Here is a 21,051-nt window from a genome sequence, read left to right as displayed (position 1 = left end):
AAGCTTAAATGTCACTAAAATCTTCTAATTGATTTAGCCCCAAGGAAACAGTGCACTGCTGACAAGGCAAGTAGGGTGCATTGGTGGGAAAAGCAATACATATTTTCTTGTCAGTCTGGAATATTGTAGGCAGATGGGAGCTCACTCTGCATAAACTAAAAGCCAGGAAGAAAGCAGAATTTATTAGTTTGTATGAATTTATAAAATGCTTTCAGCTGTCTATGAATGTGTAGAGAGACAGATTTATATACACTCCTTGTTGTCCCACTATAGCTGTCACACAAAACCCATGCTTGCTCATAATTTTCACTATATATCTGTGTTCACCCAAAAGTAAAACCACTATATATAGAAAGGGTTTATAGTTAACTCTTCACTTCTCCATATCTGAGCTGGTCAACAGTTACAGAAATTCAGCTTCTGGAACTGGAAGATGTACTTACAGATATTTGCATAATGACCACCCTTGACAGAAAAAAAAAAAAATAAAGGAAAAGCAATGAGGTAAATCATCAAAAAATGAACCTTAATAAAACAGTAGTTCTTCCTGTTTGTCTGGTTTTAGTAAGTTATCCCTGCATTGGTGATTTTCTCTGTGCAAGAACGTCTTGTCTCTGCTACAGTCAGATCTGTTCTAACAAGAGGCTGATCATCAATGATCAATTCCCAGCATATAAACATATAATACACATATGTTTAAGACATGCTACAAGGAATAAGAACAGATTCTTCTTTTCTATGTTGATTTCTACAGGATAGATGATATTAACTAAGTTACTCTTTCAATTATGTTTCCCAATTCCAGATGCTGGGATACAATTGTTGCTACATTTGCATTAGTAAATGCACCCTGTGTGCTTACTCATCCTTCTAAAATTCTCAGAAATTAGGAACTGCAGCAGAATCATTGACACAAAGAACTAATAATTCAGTACCTGACATTTTTCTGTAATTGCAATCATAACTGAGGCCAATGGTGGTAAAGGAAATCACTTAACACTGTAATCAAAATGTTCTTGTGGACTGGACCCAGAATTTGAAGTCATAATTCTCTAGAAATGGCCCAAGATACAACCATAGCAAGAATGAAATAAGAATGAAAAGAAAATTAAGTGATTGTAGCATTATTCTAGTAGAAGACCATGAGAGTTTCCACTCAACACTATGAACATTTTAAAAATGTTAGTGTGGAGATGTTTATTGGGGTGGGGGGTGGGGGGGGAACAAAAAAACAAATGAAATAAAGTCATATAACCATAGAACAGTTTGGATTGGAAGGGACTAAATGTTTCCTGAAAACTAACAAGCTTCTAAAGGCCATGACCAGGGAAACTAGTTCTACTGCTTGACCAGCCAAACCAACCTCCATCAATAACAGGTAATGATTTGTCTAAGTCTATGAGTTATATAACCCAGAAGAAGCCAAAAATAAAAGGATAGAGTCATAGCCTTCATGCCTTTTGGTTTCAAAATTTTGAACTTACAGTTTATAGCTGTTTTGGTGATTCCAAAAAGAAATTAAAAGTAAAAAGTGGAAAAATATTGGAACATTAAAACGAAAGACACTTAATTAAACTAGGCTTTATTATTAAAAATTCATGAGTAAAATATTATTATTATAAAAATGAATTAGGTAAGAGACATTATAATTTCTAATTAGTTTCATTTGACCTATATAACCTTTTTTCAGTATAATTTTGTCATGTTACATAACAATGAAGTGAAAGTGAGGATTGCTGTAATCATGTTTCTATTGTGTTTTATGTGACTGAAATCCAATTGTTAAGTTTGAGATTATTCAAAAACGTACTGGACCTCAAGACCTTCTATGTACTTATGCATGGTCATAGTTATATATTTATGGGCAAATAAAAATAAAAGAGTCATATTGTCTCTTTGCACTTGATTTTCAATATGAATTGACATTTGCTGGGTTTCAGATTGCTAAATATTATCTGGGAGTTCCTGAGTTCCAAGTGGCTTACAGGGATTTTTCTTGTCGTTGAAAATTATCAAAATTATCATGAACCAGAAGCCAGGTTCACTTTTGAGTTAACCATGTGGAAAAACTGTAAGCCGACAGTTAGTCACCACATATGAAAATGTTTTTTTAAAATGAAGTTGCAGAAAAAAAGTCTTGTGCATCCAAATACCTCCAAATATTGCATTTGTCTTGAGCAGATATAGATCTTTTGCCTACATGGTTCTTCTTTAAGATGCTTTAATTCCAACTTTTTTTGGCATATCTTCATCCAAATTCTGACAAGGGTCATTGCATTCAAAGGACAACCTCAGGGTAAACTGTGACAGAGTTGTTAAAGCTGAAATCTTTACAGAAAATTTTTTTGAGAGGAGCATTCAAATATCAAATATTTTCTCAAGTTCCCAAAGTTAGGCATGCCTTTAAAAGCAATCAGGAAGCAGTGTCCCTGCTACTGTCATTGCTGTACATAAGCAGTAGTCCAGATGTAATACTGAATCCTTTGCCCTTCTTCTCTTCTTTCTGATATGATTTAAGAATCTGAATTTACAGATCTTACAGATGATATTATAGAATGAGTCTTTTTAGTAACTCTTCTAGAAAATGTTTCAGTGTGTTTGGTTCCATTCATGCACCTCTGCTCATTAAGTGGAGACCTCTCTTGAGATTCAGGGACTTGAGAACACTGCACAGAGAACTCTGAAGTTACTCAGGTAGATGTACCCATGTCTTCTGTGGGTGATATTGAGCATGAGCTATTGAGCTCCTTCTGTGACTTAAATAGCCTGTTTTGCTGAGGTCATAATCATAACTAGACTGGGCGAAATCTGTGCAGAAATTGTTTATGCACATTTCAAGTCCTCAGTTCTCTACCTGCAAGCTGGGTAAATTTCAATAATGGCTAAGATAAACATTAGGCCAGCTAAATTCTTGCTATGTAAATAGCAAATGGTACTTCATACCTTAAAATATCCTTTATCAAACCTGCAAGGATTCATTGTCATTCAGATAGTGTGGAAGCCCAGAAAAAAAGTCTGCTCAGATAGGACTACAAAGGAAGAATTAATGAAGAAATTATTCTTTTATAAGTGTGCTGCTCTTCTTGAACATAATTTATTGATAATACAAGTTGCAAGATGAAAGTTTTGAAGACTATCACACTTAGAAAGAAATGCAAAGTGGGATTTTGCTATTAATGGTGGGTGTGACAAATTTTCTGACCAGATAGAAATTAGCTTTGCATACATAGGATGACTCATGAAAGATGACAGTTGGGATAGAAGGGCATAAAGGGAAAAAAAAAGTAAAATTTCATAGTTTATTGTCACTAACAAAAAACAATTGATTCCTAGAAACAGTATGAGAAAATAGATTCTTCTAAAACTGCATGTGAAATCTCATCAATTTTTCCTGGCTGTAGATTAGTTATATGTTGTAGTCACAGAAATAATTTGACTTATTCTGTGGCTGTTGACAGTAAAGTTACATTTCAAATGTAGCACGTCACTATATCACAGAGTCACAGAATGGTTGAGGTTGGAAAAGTTCCATGGAAGTCATCCAGTCCAAACCTCCCCCAGTCAAGCTGAGCCACCTAGAGCTGGTTCCCCAGGATCACGTGTAGATAGAGTTTGACTATCTCCAAATGTGAGAGACTACACAATGTCTCTGAACGACCTGTTCCCAGAAATTGAACCCCTTCAGTGAAAAGCGTGCTTCCACATGTTCAGGGACCCTCCTGGACTTCAGCTTGTGCTCACTGACTCTTCCTCTATCATCGTGCATCATTGAAAGGAGCCTGGCTCTGATCTGATAAGATCCCCCTGAGCCTTCTCCTCTCCTGAATGGTCCTGGATCTCTCAGCCTTCCCCTGTATGAGAAGTGTTCCAATCTTAGTGTCTCTCCACCAGTCTGTCTCCAGAATGTCGATATATCTCCTGTACTGGGAGGATCAGAGCTGCACCCAGTGCTTCTGGGCTGGCCTCAGCAGTGCTGGGCAGAAGGGAAGGATCACATCCCTTGACATAATGACAGTCAGTTGTCTCATGCAGCAAGGGCACACTGCTGACTTGTGTAGAGCCTTATATCCAGTGGCATTCCCTAGGGATCCCCACAGGGTTCAGTCTTACCCACCTTTATCCATGGACCTGGACTAAGGGAGAGAATGCACCCTTGGCAAGTTTGCTGATGATACAAAACTGGGGGGAGTGACTGATTTATCTGAAGGCTATGCTGCCATTCCATGGGGCTTTAGGCAGGAGAGTTGTGGGGGAGAAAAACTGATGAGGGCCAACAAGGACAAGTGTAGGATACTGCAACAGGGAAGGAATAACCTCAAATACCAGTACAGGCTGGGGGCTGACCTGCTAGAGAACAGCTCTGCAGAGAAGGACCTGGCATTCTTTAATGCCTCTTTTTAAATCCCAATAACAATTTTCAATATCAAAAAAATTTCTGTGGAAAAAAAAATCAAAAATCAATTTCATTTCTATTGGCTCAGTATATTTTGTCAGTACATACAGCCCAATCTTACTAAAATCTACACTTTCAGGGTCACTGAACTGTACTGGTATATATTAAGCATTTAAACTGGATATGATTTGAAAAAAAATATATTATCAGCTGTCAGATTTCAAGATCACTTTCTTATCCAGTCAAGGAATGGACACAGAAACTAAATAAAATAAAAAACAAACAAGTTTTTTCTGTGTCAAACATAAAATTATTTATATTCCATTCTTTTCTCTATCAAAGAGTAAAGGCTATAACTTCCTAGGGCTTTAAAAATATTTTTAAAAATAATCTGAATAAATCTGTGAAACCTTGATAAAGAAGCTATGTTTTTTTGTAAATAAAAGAAAATTGTCTTAAAGGTCTCCGTGGTCATGTCTGTGAAAATGGATAATTTTTTTATTTTACATTACATTCTCTTTGTTCTTGTATGGCAACTTTCAGCAACTTTTCAGGTTGTTTAGATCCAAAACACAATGCCACCATATGAGACAATGGGCATACACTAAGAGAGACAGAGGTATACTAAGGTGTTCAGAAAGAAGTATTTGCTGAAAGAAAAATGTTTGTTAAATTATTTGCATTGGAGTATATCTGTGCCCCTGTGAAACAGTATCCTTCAGCCAGATCAATTTTACTGTATATTCAGCCCTCTCATGTTTGACTCTTTCCTTTAAAGGTGTTTAACCATGATTCTACTAAATTTCTGCCTCATTTTCTAGCATTGTATCTCATACCTATATAGACTATTTTTATTTTTCCATCTCCGACCTTTTTTTCTTTCTAGTGAATTCTTTTTATTTTTATGCCTTTTGACAACCTTCATATCCAGCTCTGACTTTGACCCCCTTCATTCACCCACATTTTTCTTGCTGGTTTGATTCCTCTCCTTTTCCTCCCCTGCTGGGTCATTGCTCATTATCCAGTCTTAATGCACACTTTCAAACCTCTCTAGCTCACAATCTGAATTTTTCCTCTTTTCCCTGTTCCAGATCTGGATATTTATCATTCTACTTTTGACATATCATCTCTCCATGAACTTTGTTTTATTCTATTATAGAGCTATAGTTTCCTGCCTTTAGCAGCTTCAGTCTTCCTACAGGTACTGACATTCCACATACATAGAGTCATGCACATTCAGAAATCTTCCCTGAAATGTTACCCTTTCTCTCATTTCTATCTTACTACTACCTCTTTCTCCAAATTCAAATGCTCTAAATTCATTCCAAAGTAATTCTGTTCTACCAAAATATTTTTCTTACAAAATGAGGAAATTAAGTGGTATTCAACTTAATCCTTCTTTAGTTTTACATAAATTGCAATAAAGATATGCAGAAATGTATGCCAATAATTTATTTCTAATGGCATCTTTTACTGCCTACAAGCAGTTTGTATAATCCATGGAAAGCAGAATATTATCTTATTCTTCAAGGCACTGTATCTGTTTTTCTCCATTTATTTAAAATGTTCAGGTAAAATACAACATGAAAGCAATTTCATTTCAGCTGAAGAGGTTTCTAAGTGTCTATGTATTTTAAACTGCAGAATACATGTTTATATACTTCATCTTCAATGTGAAGAAAAGACAGATTGTCCTTAGAAAAATATGGAGCTATGAAATAGCTGGGCAACACACCATGTAGACTTAAATCAAATGGTTATAGTTTCACATATTTTCTATAACATTTTCGTATGGGTGAGTGGTTTCTGCATCCTTTTTCTATGCAAATTACTCATTTCTTTCCAATCACTGGGTCAGCAAAAAAGTATGTAGAAAACAGAATCATTTTTCCTCTATTGGGTGCTAATATCTATTTTGAACATCCTATGAAAACTTGCACACTGTTAGAAATTCAACTAAAAGATTATTTTAAAAAGGAAAGCTTTAGTCACAGGAGACCATTTGTTACTTTCTTTTTGCATTATTTTGTGAGGAAAAAATCATGAATACACTTTTTTTTCTTAGTTTATAGCATCAGAGGCAACAAGAAATAATGAAGCTGCTACGAATTAAAAAAAAAAAACAGAAAAGAAAAAAGAGAACACAAAAATATTTGCTGCTTTATGAAACAGGTTATTTTTTCCAGATTGTAGGCTTCTCAGATGAGGGTGTATGGTTTTTTAATTTTTTTTTAACTGTTTTTCAGATGCTGCATAAGACCAACTGACCAACTGGCTGTAGGTGATACACATTTGGCTTAATCATTCCTCTTTTATTCTCCTTATTCTAGAAAGAAGTCCAGGTAAACACCCATTAAGAACTAAGCTTTCTGCATATCTTATTGATTGTTCAGAAGTAAACACCTTTCTTTTATTCTTTCTTTCCTCACTAGATTGCACATTTTCAGAGTTTGCAATGTTTAGGTTCTCCCTGAGCTCTGGGAAACTGGTGTTTACAAATGCATTGATTTCCTGTTATACTGGGGGAGACACATGGTTAGGTTTCTCCCTGTAACTCCCATGTAAAGTAGCATTACACATCACATACCTCATTCATGGACTGGGTTCTTAAAAATGCAAGTGCTCATGTTTTAAGTAATCTTGATGCAGCCACTGGATTTAGCACTACATCAGCACAGATGCCAAGAAGGTAACAAAAAGCCTTTTGGCACTCATACAAATCCCACTTTGGATTGAATTTAACTGCTTAATGCCGTCTAAGAGAATTTCTTCTGGCCTGATGACTTTTCTGTCCTAGAAGAGCTAAAAATAGAAAAATGTCTACAAAGGCAGTGCACACAGCTCACAAACTGTGTGTTTCTGGCAGCTTCTGAACTAAATGAGATGCTTTAACCCACGAGTTGTTGCAGAAATTTACACAAATGTGCATATCAAATTTGCATGTGGTACTCTAGAAAACAAAAGTTTGTACAATTCAGGCATTTTGAAAGAAATAGATCGAGACAAACTTTTAATAATGATGTACAAAAAATTCAGTCACTAGAAATTATAGGTTTTATGGTAAAGTATATCTAATCCACTGACAAGATCATGCTTTTGTGGGGACCAAGGGCATACTATTTTATGCTGAATTGCAGCTGTTCAGATTGTCTATTAGAAGGGGCAGAGCAGGTGATGTTGAAAAAGGTAGTCAGGAACTCATACAAAAAAAATCCTAGTATATACTAAATACCATTACATATATGTTGGGTTTTTTTTCCTTTTGATAATGCCAGACTTCATAGAGTTTAAAAAAGAATTTAAGATTAATTTACTGTAGCTCAAGTTTAAGAGTATTCATGTGAACAATGATAACTTTGGCCCATTTTTACCACTACTATTCATTTTCCATGACTGCTAAGAAAAATGCCTCTCTAATGCAAAGGAAGATGATATTTCAGAGAGCTTTTGGTATTGAATGAGAATCTTTTTTCCACCTCAAGATGGGAAAAGGATTTTAAGCCATGTTGCTTCTTTATTTTCATGTTTCTTGAGCCCAAAACAGGTTATATTTTTCCAATTTTAACACTTGAGAATTTTATGCTCTTAAAATTTACCTGACCTGTAACAGTTTCTCTACCAGTATGGGTGGACTTCTAGCAATAGTAAATTGCACTCTCAGTAAAAACTTGAAAGACAGCCAGCACCAAAATTTTCAGACTTTCTCTACCTTGCTTTCTTTAAATGATTGTGGTATACTGTGCAAGTGTAAAAATTTATGTTTCTCTGAATTTTATTACTCTCAGCTCAGAATTTAACTCAGTCTACAAAATTCAACAGATGAATGAACAAATAATGAGCAAAAAATCTATTTGTTAAAAATTGATAATGTTTCAAAAAATATTTATTAATATTAAAAAACAAATTGCATCTACTTTGTGTCTTAAACAGAGACATCTAGTTATTAGGCAGTTTTCTGATATAAATTAGGTGTTTTAGAAACAGGCCATTGTACCACACAGAAGAGTTTATTTCCTGTTCCCCACCTATAGGATTAATTGTGGTACTCCTCGTACCTCTACTAATCATTACTTAAAAAAACACAACTGGTATGGAAAAGAAATTTCCCATTTCTTATGAACAGAGGTTTGGAAAGCTCTTTCTCTACAAATACTCTTCTAGAGTTATTTCACACTCTACCAGCCAAGCAAGAACTTAACTTAACCACTTGAGAAACAGTTTGTGAAAATCCTATTGGAAGTGTTAGCATAAATTCTTTTCAAGATACACACAGTTAAGAGCATAAAGTAAATAGATTTTGGTCTTAAATCTTTCTGTTTACATTTATTCAAGAACAAACTTAATTTGTTCTTGAATAAATGTAAACTGAAAGATCTAAGACCAAAATCTATTTACTTTATGCTCTTATTTATACCTATTGCTTAATTATCTCCATAATTTGTTTCACTCACTCTCTCTCTCTCTCTGCTTCTGCCATATTCTCTGCTGTAGTAGGGGGAGCAGAAATTTCTGTCTTTCTGTTCATATCTGCTAGTTGCTAATTCAGTCTTCAGAACTCAAATGTTCCCATTATACTGACAATATGATAATTTGTCTTTGTGATTTTCCCCTCACCGAGGACAATCCTTCAGCATCTGTTCTGGGGATCCTTCTCCTCCCATTCAACATTTTATCATGAAAACTTGTTTATAGACATTGCATTCTCCTGTTCACTTTCCTTAAGTAATACTGCCATTTGTTATGCTGTAATTTGTCTAGTCCTTGCTGATCTCTACTCCTTCCCTTTTCTTCTAAAGTCTTTGTGGACACCTTAACATCTGCTTAAGTTTTGATAACATAACTGAGCTAATACTACTTTTTTTTTCTGTTGTTCTCAATGTCATTAATCAGAAACAAGTACATCAACCTTCTGCTGTTTTAGGAAATACCAGTCAAATGCTGCTCCTGAATGGAATCATGTTGCCATCTTGCAAGCCTCACATAGTCTGGTGTCACACCAAGCTCTTCAAATTGAAAATTGATCTTCTCGATCCACACACATTTATCATGTCATTAATGAAGTTTTGAACGTTATTCTTCTTGGTCCCTTAGTCCACACATTCAAGTTTTGGTGGTGCTCATTTACAGTAATTGATCTCTATATAGTTAAAATGTATGTTCCTTATCAGATATGCAAAGTGCTGGTGTTTTTTACTGTAACATTATTCCATCCATATCATGCATTCATGCACCAAAATATATAGACATTAATGGTGACAATATTCCCATTATTCTTTCTTTAATATTTTTCCATTTGCTTTCCCAGGAAAACCTCCCATCTCAGAAAAAAAAATCTCAGCTTGCTATCTAAATTTAAATATCTCCAGAAATATTTCCTTTTTGTTCCTCTACTGGTAGAGTTTGCAAGATTATCTGCAGTTGTCATTCTCTTCCTATGAAATGGCAAGATACATTTCCATAAAAATTCTCTGTTCACATGTCTTCATCCTCTAAAGCACTAATATACTATCCCTCAGTTCCACAACATTCTCTTCTAGAAATTTTAGGACAAATCCCTCTCCACAAGCTCTTCAGAAGGCTCTTTATTATGGTGTAGTTAGAAAACCAACATGTCATTCTGAATAAATAAGTACTCAACAGAGAGACTTATTTATATTGAATACTCCCTGACCATGTGTAAATGCCAAGTTTCAGACAGACAATCCAAGTAATAACATATTTATTAATGTTCCACACCTGACATCCTTTTATTATTCATTATAGGTATTGACTTAACACTTTGAACTAGATAACCTCTTAAGTCTTTGGATACTATTGATTTGATCTGCAATTTCAAGGTATACCAAAACACTGAGATTTTTTTCACCATAATTTCAGATTTTTCATTGGAGTGGGAGAAAATGTGATTTTTTAAAAGATGTTTAAAACAAACCACCCTTCCAAATCAAAGGGAAAAAAATAAAAGGGTAAACCTAACTATAATAGGCTTCCTTTCTGTATTTCCATGAAATTTAAACTTTGAATACTGAGAATGGTACAGCACTGTTTATCACTGAGAAATTCAGATCACAGAATTCAACTAGCTCTAGTACAGTTCTTATTTTCTGCAAATATCTTAAATATCTCAAATATCTCAAATATCTCTACTATGAAACTAAAAGTAAAAAACAGATACCTCTTGGTTTTAAGTTTTCTAGAAACAAGATATAAATATGAAAGAACTTTAAAAAAGTAAATTATAATTAATTATGTCCTGTATAATTTTATACTATCATTTTATCTTTTACATGCGTTAGGTCCTATAAAATTATTTCAAAATTAATTACATTATTTAAATGTTATCTTTTATTAGAAGTACAATGCTAATCAAATCTAGGGTTTTATAAACTATAAAATTATTAACAAAATAAAATAATCTTTTAAAATCGGATAAGAAAATGATCTCATTTTTAAAATGGTAAGTTACACTAATTTACTATCATCTCAGAGCATAACTCCATATCTGATTTTAAGTAATGGTTCTTCATAAAACACAGTACTTTTTTTATTTTTATGGTTTTGCATCAACTATAGCTATCTGTAGAAACAAAATCATACAAAATACAAGTTATAGCATGTATAGCCATTATTGACCTTGGAATCTATACTACTAGAAGAAAAGTACTGTTTTCTTCATGGTGGATTTACTAGTTTTCTTGTAAGCACTGATACTGGAACATATCCAGTATCAATACCTGTGATAGTGCCAATGAAAATGAGCAAGAGTTAAAGCTCTTGCTGGTACTTAAAAAGTTTGAGTAGAAACACACCTTTTCCAAAGAAGGGGACAGTTTTACATATATTGACACTAACCAAGTGTTGCTTTCTCAATATTAAAGTTTTATTATTGAATTATGATAGCCTTCCCAATAAAAAGGGATAAAATATTTGCATGTATTGGATCATAAATTTGAGCAAAGACATCAGGTGTACAGGATAACAAAATCTGACAGGTGATTAAATGTGAATTTTTTTGGAAAATTTTCTATTATATAGAATAAGGAAAGTCAGCCTGTGGCAAAGAACAGAGAAGAAAACATATGCATTCACATAATATGAAATTTCCACAATCCAGTGAGTATTGAGGAAAATTACATAAACAGTGGTCAATGAAGTCTTAGGACTACAATTCCCTGTGTTTGAGAGCTCACACGTCAGGATTTTGGGGTGATATGAGGAGAATAAATTCAATGTTTATATTTCAATGAGAAGGAAAAAAGAGCTGAAGTAGGAATACACTGTGAACATGTGTTTGACAATCATACATTTAATATCCTTCTATGAAAGAACTGAAGAGCTGAAATTGGAGAAATGAATGAAAATTAATATGAAATCCAGCAGTGACGTGAAACACAATCTGTGCTTTAAATGGAGAATTAATGGAAGATGTCCCTGCCCATGACAAGAGGGGATTGGAACTCAGTGATCTTTTAAGTCCCTTCCAACCTAAACCAGTTGATTCTGTAATAAGCTGCATACATATGGCATACATAGCAGTAACTGAGCAGGCAGAAGATAAGAAGGAAAAGTACCTAGGGGAAGAATCCTCAAAATACTTTTCTAAATTTACCTTTGTTCAGTACCAGTAATGCTGAATCTGAACATCTTTTAGACTCTGAACTTCACAAAAGTTGTGAGCAGTGTAAAGACTGTCCAGGAAAAAAAAAAAAAAACAAACCAAAATGAAACATGAGAATGACCAGTAGCATAAAAGTATGATCTATCAAAACCAAATTAGGAAATAGGCATTGGTTTTCTGAAAATGAAGAAAACTTGAAACTGTACATTTTAGAAAAAGAATTAGATCTGTTCTATCCCCTAGGACTAAAAAAAGAAACCAAATTTTTAAAGTTAGCAGGTTTCATCAACAGAAGATCTTTTCCTTTAGAAGCAGCTTGGTATGTAGGTTAGGAAGGAAAGCAGAAATCCTGCATGAGTGCTCAGAGAGGGTTGTAAGGTAAGTGCAGTCATCCTGACTGGAAAAGGATTGTACCTGAAGGAGTTGCTGATCTACAAGTCATTTGACTGGACTGTGCCCAGGTCTGTGCTGCCCAGAGTGGCCTCCAGGCTGTGTTGTGCTGCACAACTCCTCTGGCTGCAGCACAAGCTCAGTGACTGCACTGTAGCAGAGGAGCCTGCAAGGAATCTCCCATTTGGTACCAGTGGTTATGCCATCTGCATGGCCTTGTCTTGAACTAAAAGTGCAGTAATAAACTATTCTTGTGCCAACATTATTGCTCTTTGGCTGTAGAAATGCTGGATGAAGTTGTTTCCTTGTAAGAAAATCCTATAGCTGCTCAAATGACTGAAATTGGAGACTTCTATGGACAGGGTCTGCACAGCATGCTGCACATGGATAAGGGGCTCATTCAAGGCTATGTCTCCCAGGGTTTTCAAGTCCAAAGGGACTTAAGGTTATCTGTAGCATTTTCTCTTTATATTGTTAGCTCTAATAAATAGCATTTTAAAGGAATCTTACAGAGTGTCTTTCTTGTTGGTGTCAAAAGGCACCAGCACCTCCTGACATAAAATATGCAAAAAACAAAGAAGAAAGAAAAAACTACAGAAGACTACTTGCCAGATCCCATCTTGCATTAAGCAGATGTGGTTTTATTGCAGGTTTTGTTTATTTTTTTTCTGGGTTTTTATATTATTGTTCTTTCTCATCTGAGTCTTTTCTAACACCCTTTTCGTCATCTGTTCCAATTGATGAAAATAAAAATGTGTATTTGCATTTATCATTTTTTGATTTAAGCTAAGTTTTTGGTTGTTTTTTTGGTTGTTTTTTTCTTTTCCAAAATGAATATGCTTTATCCTCAGGGTTATATTATATTTATGAAGTGGAGAACTAGGATCCTTTTAAAGGTTCTTCAGGTCCCCAATGCATTCCCTAGAACATCTAGCAAAATGTCATCCTACAGATTGTACAGCATACTCAGCTCTGATAACCAGCAAAATAAGTTGGCAGGGGAGGAAGAAATGCCAACCAGTGAACAGGAATTATCCAATGCAATCTTTGCTTGAATGCAAGGTATCAAGGAGCTCACCAGAACTGCATGCATTGCTGGAGTGTTTGTCACACCCTCCTCTGTGGATAACCTTACTCACAAACTTGACAAACAGTAGTCTGAAAGAGTACTGTACAGAGGAGTATGTAGTATGACCTTGTAGAGGGTGATGGATTGGTGACTTTCTAAAGCCCATTTCCAGCCCCAAGATTAATTGATACTCTAGGTATTTTATTTAATGCTTAGGTAGGGAAAAGTGACAAGTTTTTGGTTTTTTTTTTTTTTTTTCTCTCTCAGCAGTGAATCTAGTTACTTTTATTATATTAGCTATTACTGAATTGTCAAAAATCCATTCTGTAACTCCAGATTTTCTCTGATGTTAAGAGCAAGTTCAGAATGACAGATGAAAAACAAGCTGTGCTATCTTTCTGACAATGTGTATTCTGATAATTCTGGGCAATTTTAGGAATAAGTAGTAATCCAGAATAATTTTCCAAAGAACAGCAGGATGTTTCTCTACTAAACTCCATAAGCAAAATGATCTTACAGTTCTCACAACAGTGTCAGTGAAGAAAAAAAAATCTAATGACTAAAATAAATACCTGATAAAACAGGAAAATAGGCAATGAAATGCCTGAGAAGTTTTTCCGGTTGTGGCGTTTTTTTAATCATGTATTATTAATTGCAAAATATATCTACATGCTTGGGAAAAGGCATTTTATTTTTAACCATTTCTTTACATAAAGCCTCAAAGCTTAAAAAAAAAAGTAAATCTCAAAACCCCCAAAACATCCTATCATCAGTGTGTATGGAAAACCTGGTTTTATTTCCTTTCATGAATTTGGTTTATTTGAGGAATTATTCTCATTTCTTTTTTGCAAAACGTTCTTTCACCTCCTGTGGGAAATCTAATGGAATCTAGTTAAGGAGTTATTTTCCCTTTGGATGTTCTCAATTTGTTTTTAATGCAGCAGGAAGAGAATGGAATATTTTCCTGTTGTTATAGGTTAACAAGAATTTGTTTCCTTGAATATGCAGACATTGTTACCATTTTGCCTATAAAGTGGCTGCTGTTTGGGGAGCACCTACACTCTGCAAATACTGCACATACCCTATGCCCAGATATACAACACTTTTGTGATAAAAAAATGCCCTTCCCTTTGTCTTTGCTAAACTTTATGTTTCTGCAGTAGGTCTTACTGACAGTGTACCACATGGAGTTGTCTCTCAGTTCCTTAGTTTACTGTGCCTTCAAATGATAACACATATTTATATTATGAAAATGTGGAGACCTGACTGTGGAAGCACTTTAAATAATTTCTACTTGCTTTATACTAATTTCTGCTAAAGCTTCTAGGACAATGAATTTTTTTTAGATTTTTTTTTTATCTCCAGTATCATTTCAGTATTTGAGAAGGTGTTTTTCTGATGACTTGACCGTATACTGAAATATTAGTCTTGATCTGTAGCTTCTCTCTTTTATGTCTTGTATATTTAATTTTATTTCCTTTGATCCTTCTTTCTTCATCTCTCTGATATTTTCTTTGTTCTTTTGCTCCCCCCCTACCCTGTACTTTGCTCTTCTAAGACACAATCACCTCCATTTTAATTTAATTCCTGACTATGCCACTACCTGTATCTTTGTTGTCCCAGTCTGATGTCTCTCTACTGGTTATCTTTTCATCTGGCTTTCTGATTTTGTTTAGATTTTAGTCTTTTAAATTCTCTGCATTGCTTGAGTCTCTTTTAATCTTCCCTTAGTAATGCTTCTTGTTATAGCTCTTGATCTTTCAGGGAGGAGTGACAAAACTGACAGGGACCATTGCTTATTAAATCTAAATAATAAGTAGTCAATCATTGCTGCTAAGGTATATAAAGTGTGTGACCAGAATTAAAGATGCACAGAAAAGTAAAGCCTCATTTCTTCACCTGATGCATTCAGAGATTGCAATGGAGGCTTGTGGCTACTCAGAATCAGGGGTAAACTTTTTAAAAGTGTATGACCTTACTTTTGCTTACCAATTAATCTAAGAGGTTTTATGCATGTTTGAGCAATTCATGCATTTCTGATAGAGGATTTAATTTGAGTGCAGGGGCACTATCATTAATACCCCACAGAAAAGACAGGCTTCAAACTGAGCCATGAGTTTCCTGAATCATTTCATAAATACCCTCTTCTCTAAGTGGATGAATCAAACATAAATACAAATGCCATACCTGAAGAAATTAAAAAGCAATTGAACATGTATTAGAAATGATATTTCACATTTTGATGTAGATGCAAGAATAAAAATTACTTAGAAGCATAAAAACAGATTTTTAGAATATCTGAAATCATACTTAAACTTTCTCAGTGTTTCTGTTTATGTACAAAGATTAAATTTCTTCCTGATGTAGGGGCATAAAAGTTTTATATCAAAAATCTTGTCTGCTAATTTTTCTACATTTTTACATGTGTGTGCATGTATATTTAGAAAAAATTTATGTTTCCATGATCAAATTAGGACTATAAATAATATTCATACACATAAAAATGCCAAAAGATATACTCTTTTATCTTTTTAGGTTGAAGTTTGTCTTAAAATTTTCCTTTTAAATTCCAAAAGGATTAGACAGAAAACTTATTCAGAAGATTGATTAAGGTGAAGTTGCTTTTGGCATTATATCAATAATTTCTTATCCTTTTATCAGATGACATCCACACCTACCCAACTGATTTCTGAAATTAAAGTCATGAATGCATTTTTTAGGTTCGCGAGAGCATGGAACTAATGTGCAAGTACATGAAATTACAGATGAATGGAAAAAAAGATGTGGTTTAATTTCCATTTTCCTAAAACCGGAAAGGTTTTGAAAACTCGCTTTTAAAGTTTATTAGATATTGTGGAAAGATGGCTGGGGGTAAAATCAGAAGAAAGTGAGAAGTTATATTCTTATTTTAACAGAAGTTAGAATGGCACAGAAATTACAGGATGAGGTGGAACTGCTGCTCCCTGGATGGAACACAGTTGGCTTGCTCAAACCTATTCCACGAAGAATTCCCATACACACAATCTGAGCACCTGCTAAGATAAAATGGAACAGAGGATGGAGCAGAGAGGAGATATCACAGCCAGGCTCTGCTAAAATCCTTGCAAGGAGGGGAAATTGTGAGGCTTTGCAGTCGAGAAACCGCACAGCACCTGTCAGCCAGGGAGATGGGAGGAGAAGTCCTGCTGCTGAGCCAACAACTTTGGTGAAATTGCTCTCCTCAGATGAACTTGGTTCACTTCAGCCTAATTGTAATATTAATGCACACCTGTTGGGTAAGAACCACACTGCATTCACACCAAACATTTTTACTGGGGATTAGAGTTTGACTGTACACTGCTTTGAATATGTTTTTGCAGTCAGATACTGTCACTGGCAATCCTTGAGCGTTAACCTGTCACAATTTTCTATTTATGAAGAGTGCTTTTCCACAGGCAGTTGGTGTGAGTCCTTCAGAGGTGCTGGCAGGCACTGGCAGCAGGCAATGAACTCAAATGAAGTGGAAGGCCCACTAAGGGGTCTCCTTTATGCTGTTGATTTCCCTAAATAAGTCAGTCAAACCACCTTCCTGTACAACAGGACTGCTCAGTGAAGGATTCCCAAAAAAGGATGTTGACTGACTGGTCAAGAACTTTGGCAGACAAATCCATTAGCAAGGTCCAAGGAAATCTCCCTTTTCCATGTGACAGGTATCATTGGGAGAAAGTTTCTGACAGTATAACTTTTTGCTAACAAACCTTTGTGTCAGTACTGATATTTGGTGTCCTGCCTGCTCTTTATTACTCATATTCTTCAGAAAACAAAATATATAATTTACTTTTAGGTTATATTTTCTTTCAAACATCTTAGACACAAACTCATCCCATGGAACACAATGTGCCAGTCTTCAGTATTTTCTAAAGGGCCAAGTTCATCAACAGAAATCTCGGAAGTCAGAAAATGCTGTAATGTTGAATAAAAACTATTCCTGCTTTTCACTACAGCTGGTATTAGCAACACCAATCCTTTAACAAAAGTCATCGTGGACCACCCTTCCCAGAGCATTCCAACACTTAATGGTTTGATCCATGGTGTTCAAGAAAATAAAAAAAAAATAAAAATCAAACATACTTTCACTCTTGCTCCCTCTTTATTGTTGGTATCTGAGTAGTTCAAGAACTTAAAACTTTTCCCAGTCTTTTTTTTCAAGTGTATCTTCCTTGGTTGGAAGAGAAATACTTTTTTCTTTTGCTTAATTCTGTATGATACACTTTTGCCAAGAACATTTTATAAATTCTGATTAAATCCAACTATTATCAATGATCTGTTTTGGTTCCTGGGGTACTTCTTCCCTTGTTCTCAGCCTTTCTTCACAGGGATCCTGAGCCAATCCAGTCTGTTTAATTGCTGTTTCTCTGCACACCTAAGGATACACTGCAGGAAAACAGTGGGTGGACAGCTCAGCACTGACTCATAGTCTTGGTGAAGGTGATGGTGTGATGGATTAAAGCATTACTGTGTGGCACACTGACAAGCACAAAGAGAGAGTGGAGTGTGAGAAAAATCCCCATCTACTTCATTGTATTCTGAAATCTGTCTTGAATTATAAGTGGGTAGGTATATGATCTCAGCTCCCCACTTTTTCTGGCATTTATAAAGTTTGTGGAAATTAAACTTGCTCTGAAATTATAACTTCTAATTCATAAACAAGTGCGGTTTTGAGAAAACCTGAAATATTAAACATTTTGGTCAAAACTCTAATTGCTTTTCTCATATTAATAATCTAGTGGAAGAAAACTTTTCATTGAAGTAATAATATATTCTCCTCACCTAAATATTTCAAGATGTGGCTTACACCTAATCAAATAATGAGATGTGTGTCTTAGACTTAAACACAGGCTTACATCTCTGTCCTACTTTGACTTGTATAAGAAATCTGTCATTTACAGCTACAATGGTACAGTTGTGCTGCCAGCAACTACATTAAAGAAGTCTTCATTGGCACTTTGCTGAGTTATTAAAAAGTAAATGAAATTGGCATCTCAAAACCAAGTTTAAACACAAGTTGTATAAAACCGAGTAATGTCAAAGGAGGAAAAAAATATATACTGAGGATATCTGAAACAAAAAGAGCATTCAAGTGGTTCTGATTTTCTATAATTGAGTTGTCCTAATGAAACCATGAATTTTGTCTATGCTCAGCCGTAGTTGTATTAAGGCTGAAAATCTTGTAGCACTGTAAGTATGCAGGGAGGTATCAGAGTGTGACTTATACTTAGGAATCAAGGTAATGCAAATGTGTGAATGTAGGTTTAATAGTTCAAAAAGAGTTCAGAAAAATTTCAGCTTTCAAATACATAATACTACAGAGGCATGTTTCTTATGAGATTTCTTAGGTGAAAAGCAAGCTTTTCATGCAGTAGGTGTTCTTATAATATCATGGGCTGCAAACTAAAGCCCTATTCACAACACATCTCCTTTGCAGACAAATTAATTGCTATCTGTTTTATCACTGGGGTAATTATGATGAATGCACAGGTGATGTGCCTCTTTCCACCCATTCTTGCAAAACAGTAATTAAGGTAGTTGAGAATTCAATCTAATTTTAAAAAGAATATAAAACAAATGTAATGTACTTAACAGTAAGGATATCTCTGATATAAAGATAACAAATCTTGGTAACTTAACCATATCCAGAATTTAAAAACCTTTAAAAAATATAACACATGGGAAAAAGAAGCTAATATTCTCATTAGTGACAGTTGGAAAAGAGCAATTTATTATTTGATGGAGTTTCCTTGAGGAGATTCTTACATGAAGAAAGAATGTTTAATTGAAACTGCTAAAATCAATACAGGAAAAAATGAAACTATAGTGTTTCTTGAGTTGAAATAAATCTAGAGAAAACACTTAAAGATTTAGGTCTGAGATCTTTGCAACAAATATGGCAAAACAAAACAATAATAATAGAGTAGAAGCAGACATATAAAGAAATGTAGGGATTTATTATACACACAAAAACACACACAAACAAGACATATAATGTGTTAACTTTTAAAAGGATGCAGAAATTATTTATTCTTTTAAGGACTAAACATGCCAATAAATTTAAGAAAAAAATTACTTTAAGGACAGGGATCTAGCCCCTAAATAAAGATAATTTTTTCAGGGCACTTGTGTTGATGTTGAATAATAGATACATTAGTTTTAAATTGAAGTTCCATAAGTGTGGATGAAGAAAAATCTGCACTGTGTCCTCACTAAATTGTTATTCTTAGTGATCTAAATTGTTGCTTGATCCACCTTTAGGGCTGTTCAGATGTGGAGTTGTGGGACCCATAACTTAAAATTTGTTCTTGGTAAAACTTTCTTGAGAATGTCTCTCTGGAAAATTGCTTTGTAGCGCTCTAGGATCCATATGCTGAGAAGGAAAGCTGAGCTGGGAACTCCTGAAACACCTGTTCACCACCTTAGATTATTCTTCTGGGTTTCTTTTGGATGTAGGGAGCAAGACCTTCCAGAACTGTTTTGTTTTGTAGATATGAACATTTCTCTGGCCTAGGACAGACCAGAGAGTGGGCTATTATTGTGCTGATAACCCTAGCTTTAAGGTTTTGTGGTGCAAGAGATTTTTGCCCTTAATTCTCAGTGTCTGAAAGCATGACAAGCTCTCTGGTCAGTTCAGCAGGGCTTGCACTGCAGGGACCTAGCAAGAAACCTTTGTCCTGAGAAATTACTTCTGGAGACTGAGCAAGGCTGAAGGGACCCTTTGTTTCCTGGTATCATAAAGGGGAGACCCTTTGTCACCTTGTCTAAGACATTCACACCCCTGGCTGGAAGAAGGAGTTGTTTCAGTCTTTCAGAGACATCTCAAGGAAGTTCTATCTCTACCTGTATGTAACACTGAGACATGGATGGTAAAACACTAATACCAAATCCACTGCATTCAGTTCTCATCCAGCTTTGCAAACAGCAGATTGTATGTTGTTTTGTTCCTAAGCATCATGTTAGAAAATAACCTAGTCCTTAAAAAAAAAAAAAAAAAAAAGGAAATTTAAAGTTATCAAGTGGTCTAACTGCATCTGTCAGTACTAAGAAAATGGGAGCTCTAAGGCTGCAAGGCAGAGGCAAGTGCAGATCTTGAGAGCATTCTGTTTAGTGGTAGAATGTGAGAAATTTCCAGGAATTATTTCTACAGAGCATTTCCACATCCCAGAAAGCTCACCTCCTCAGGGAAATCTAGTATTTTTGTTATATAGCAATTTCTCACTATGGGATTGTGTATAATTTTGTATTAAAATTTTCCAAACTACTTAAAGTATTTTAAAGACAAACTACTACACCATGATCTCTTTTCAGCCCAATCTCATTGTGAAATTAATACTTTTTTTAACATTTCTCTTTTCAGCAAAATCAAATCGATAGACAAAGAAAAGTGTAACAATAATGTGTGTACAAATCACACTTGCTACTAGCTGATTATAGGAAACATCTAATCAAGCAAAATTAAGGTCTAAAAGTCTGATATCCAAAACAGTCAGAAAAAGGCCAGCTGTGTACATACTTTGTATAAATGTCGGTTTCTGAGTTCAATTCAAACCA

This window comes from Serinus canaria, chromosome 3, assembly GCF_022539315.1.
Source record: "Serinus canaria isolate serCan28SL12 chromosome 3, serCan2020, whole genome shotgun sequence".
NCBI lineage: Eukaryota > Metazoa > Chordata > Aves > Passeriformes > Fringillidae > Serinus > Serinus canaria.
Note: the sequence above shows the minus strand (reverse complement) of the source record.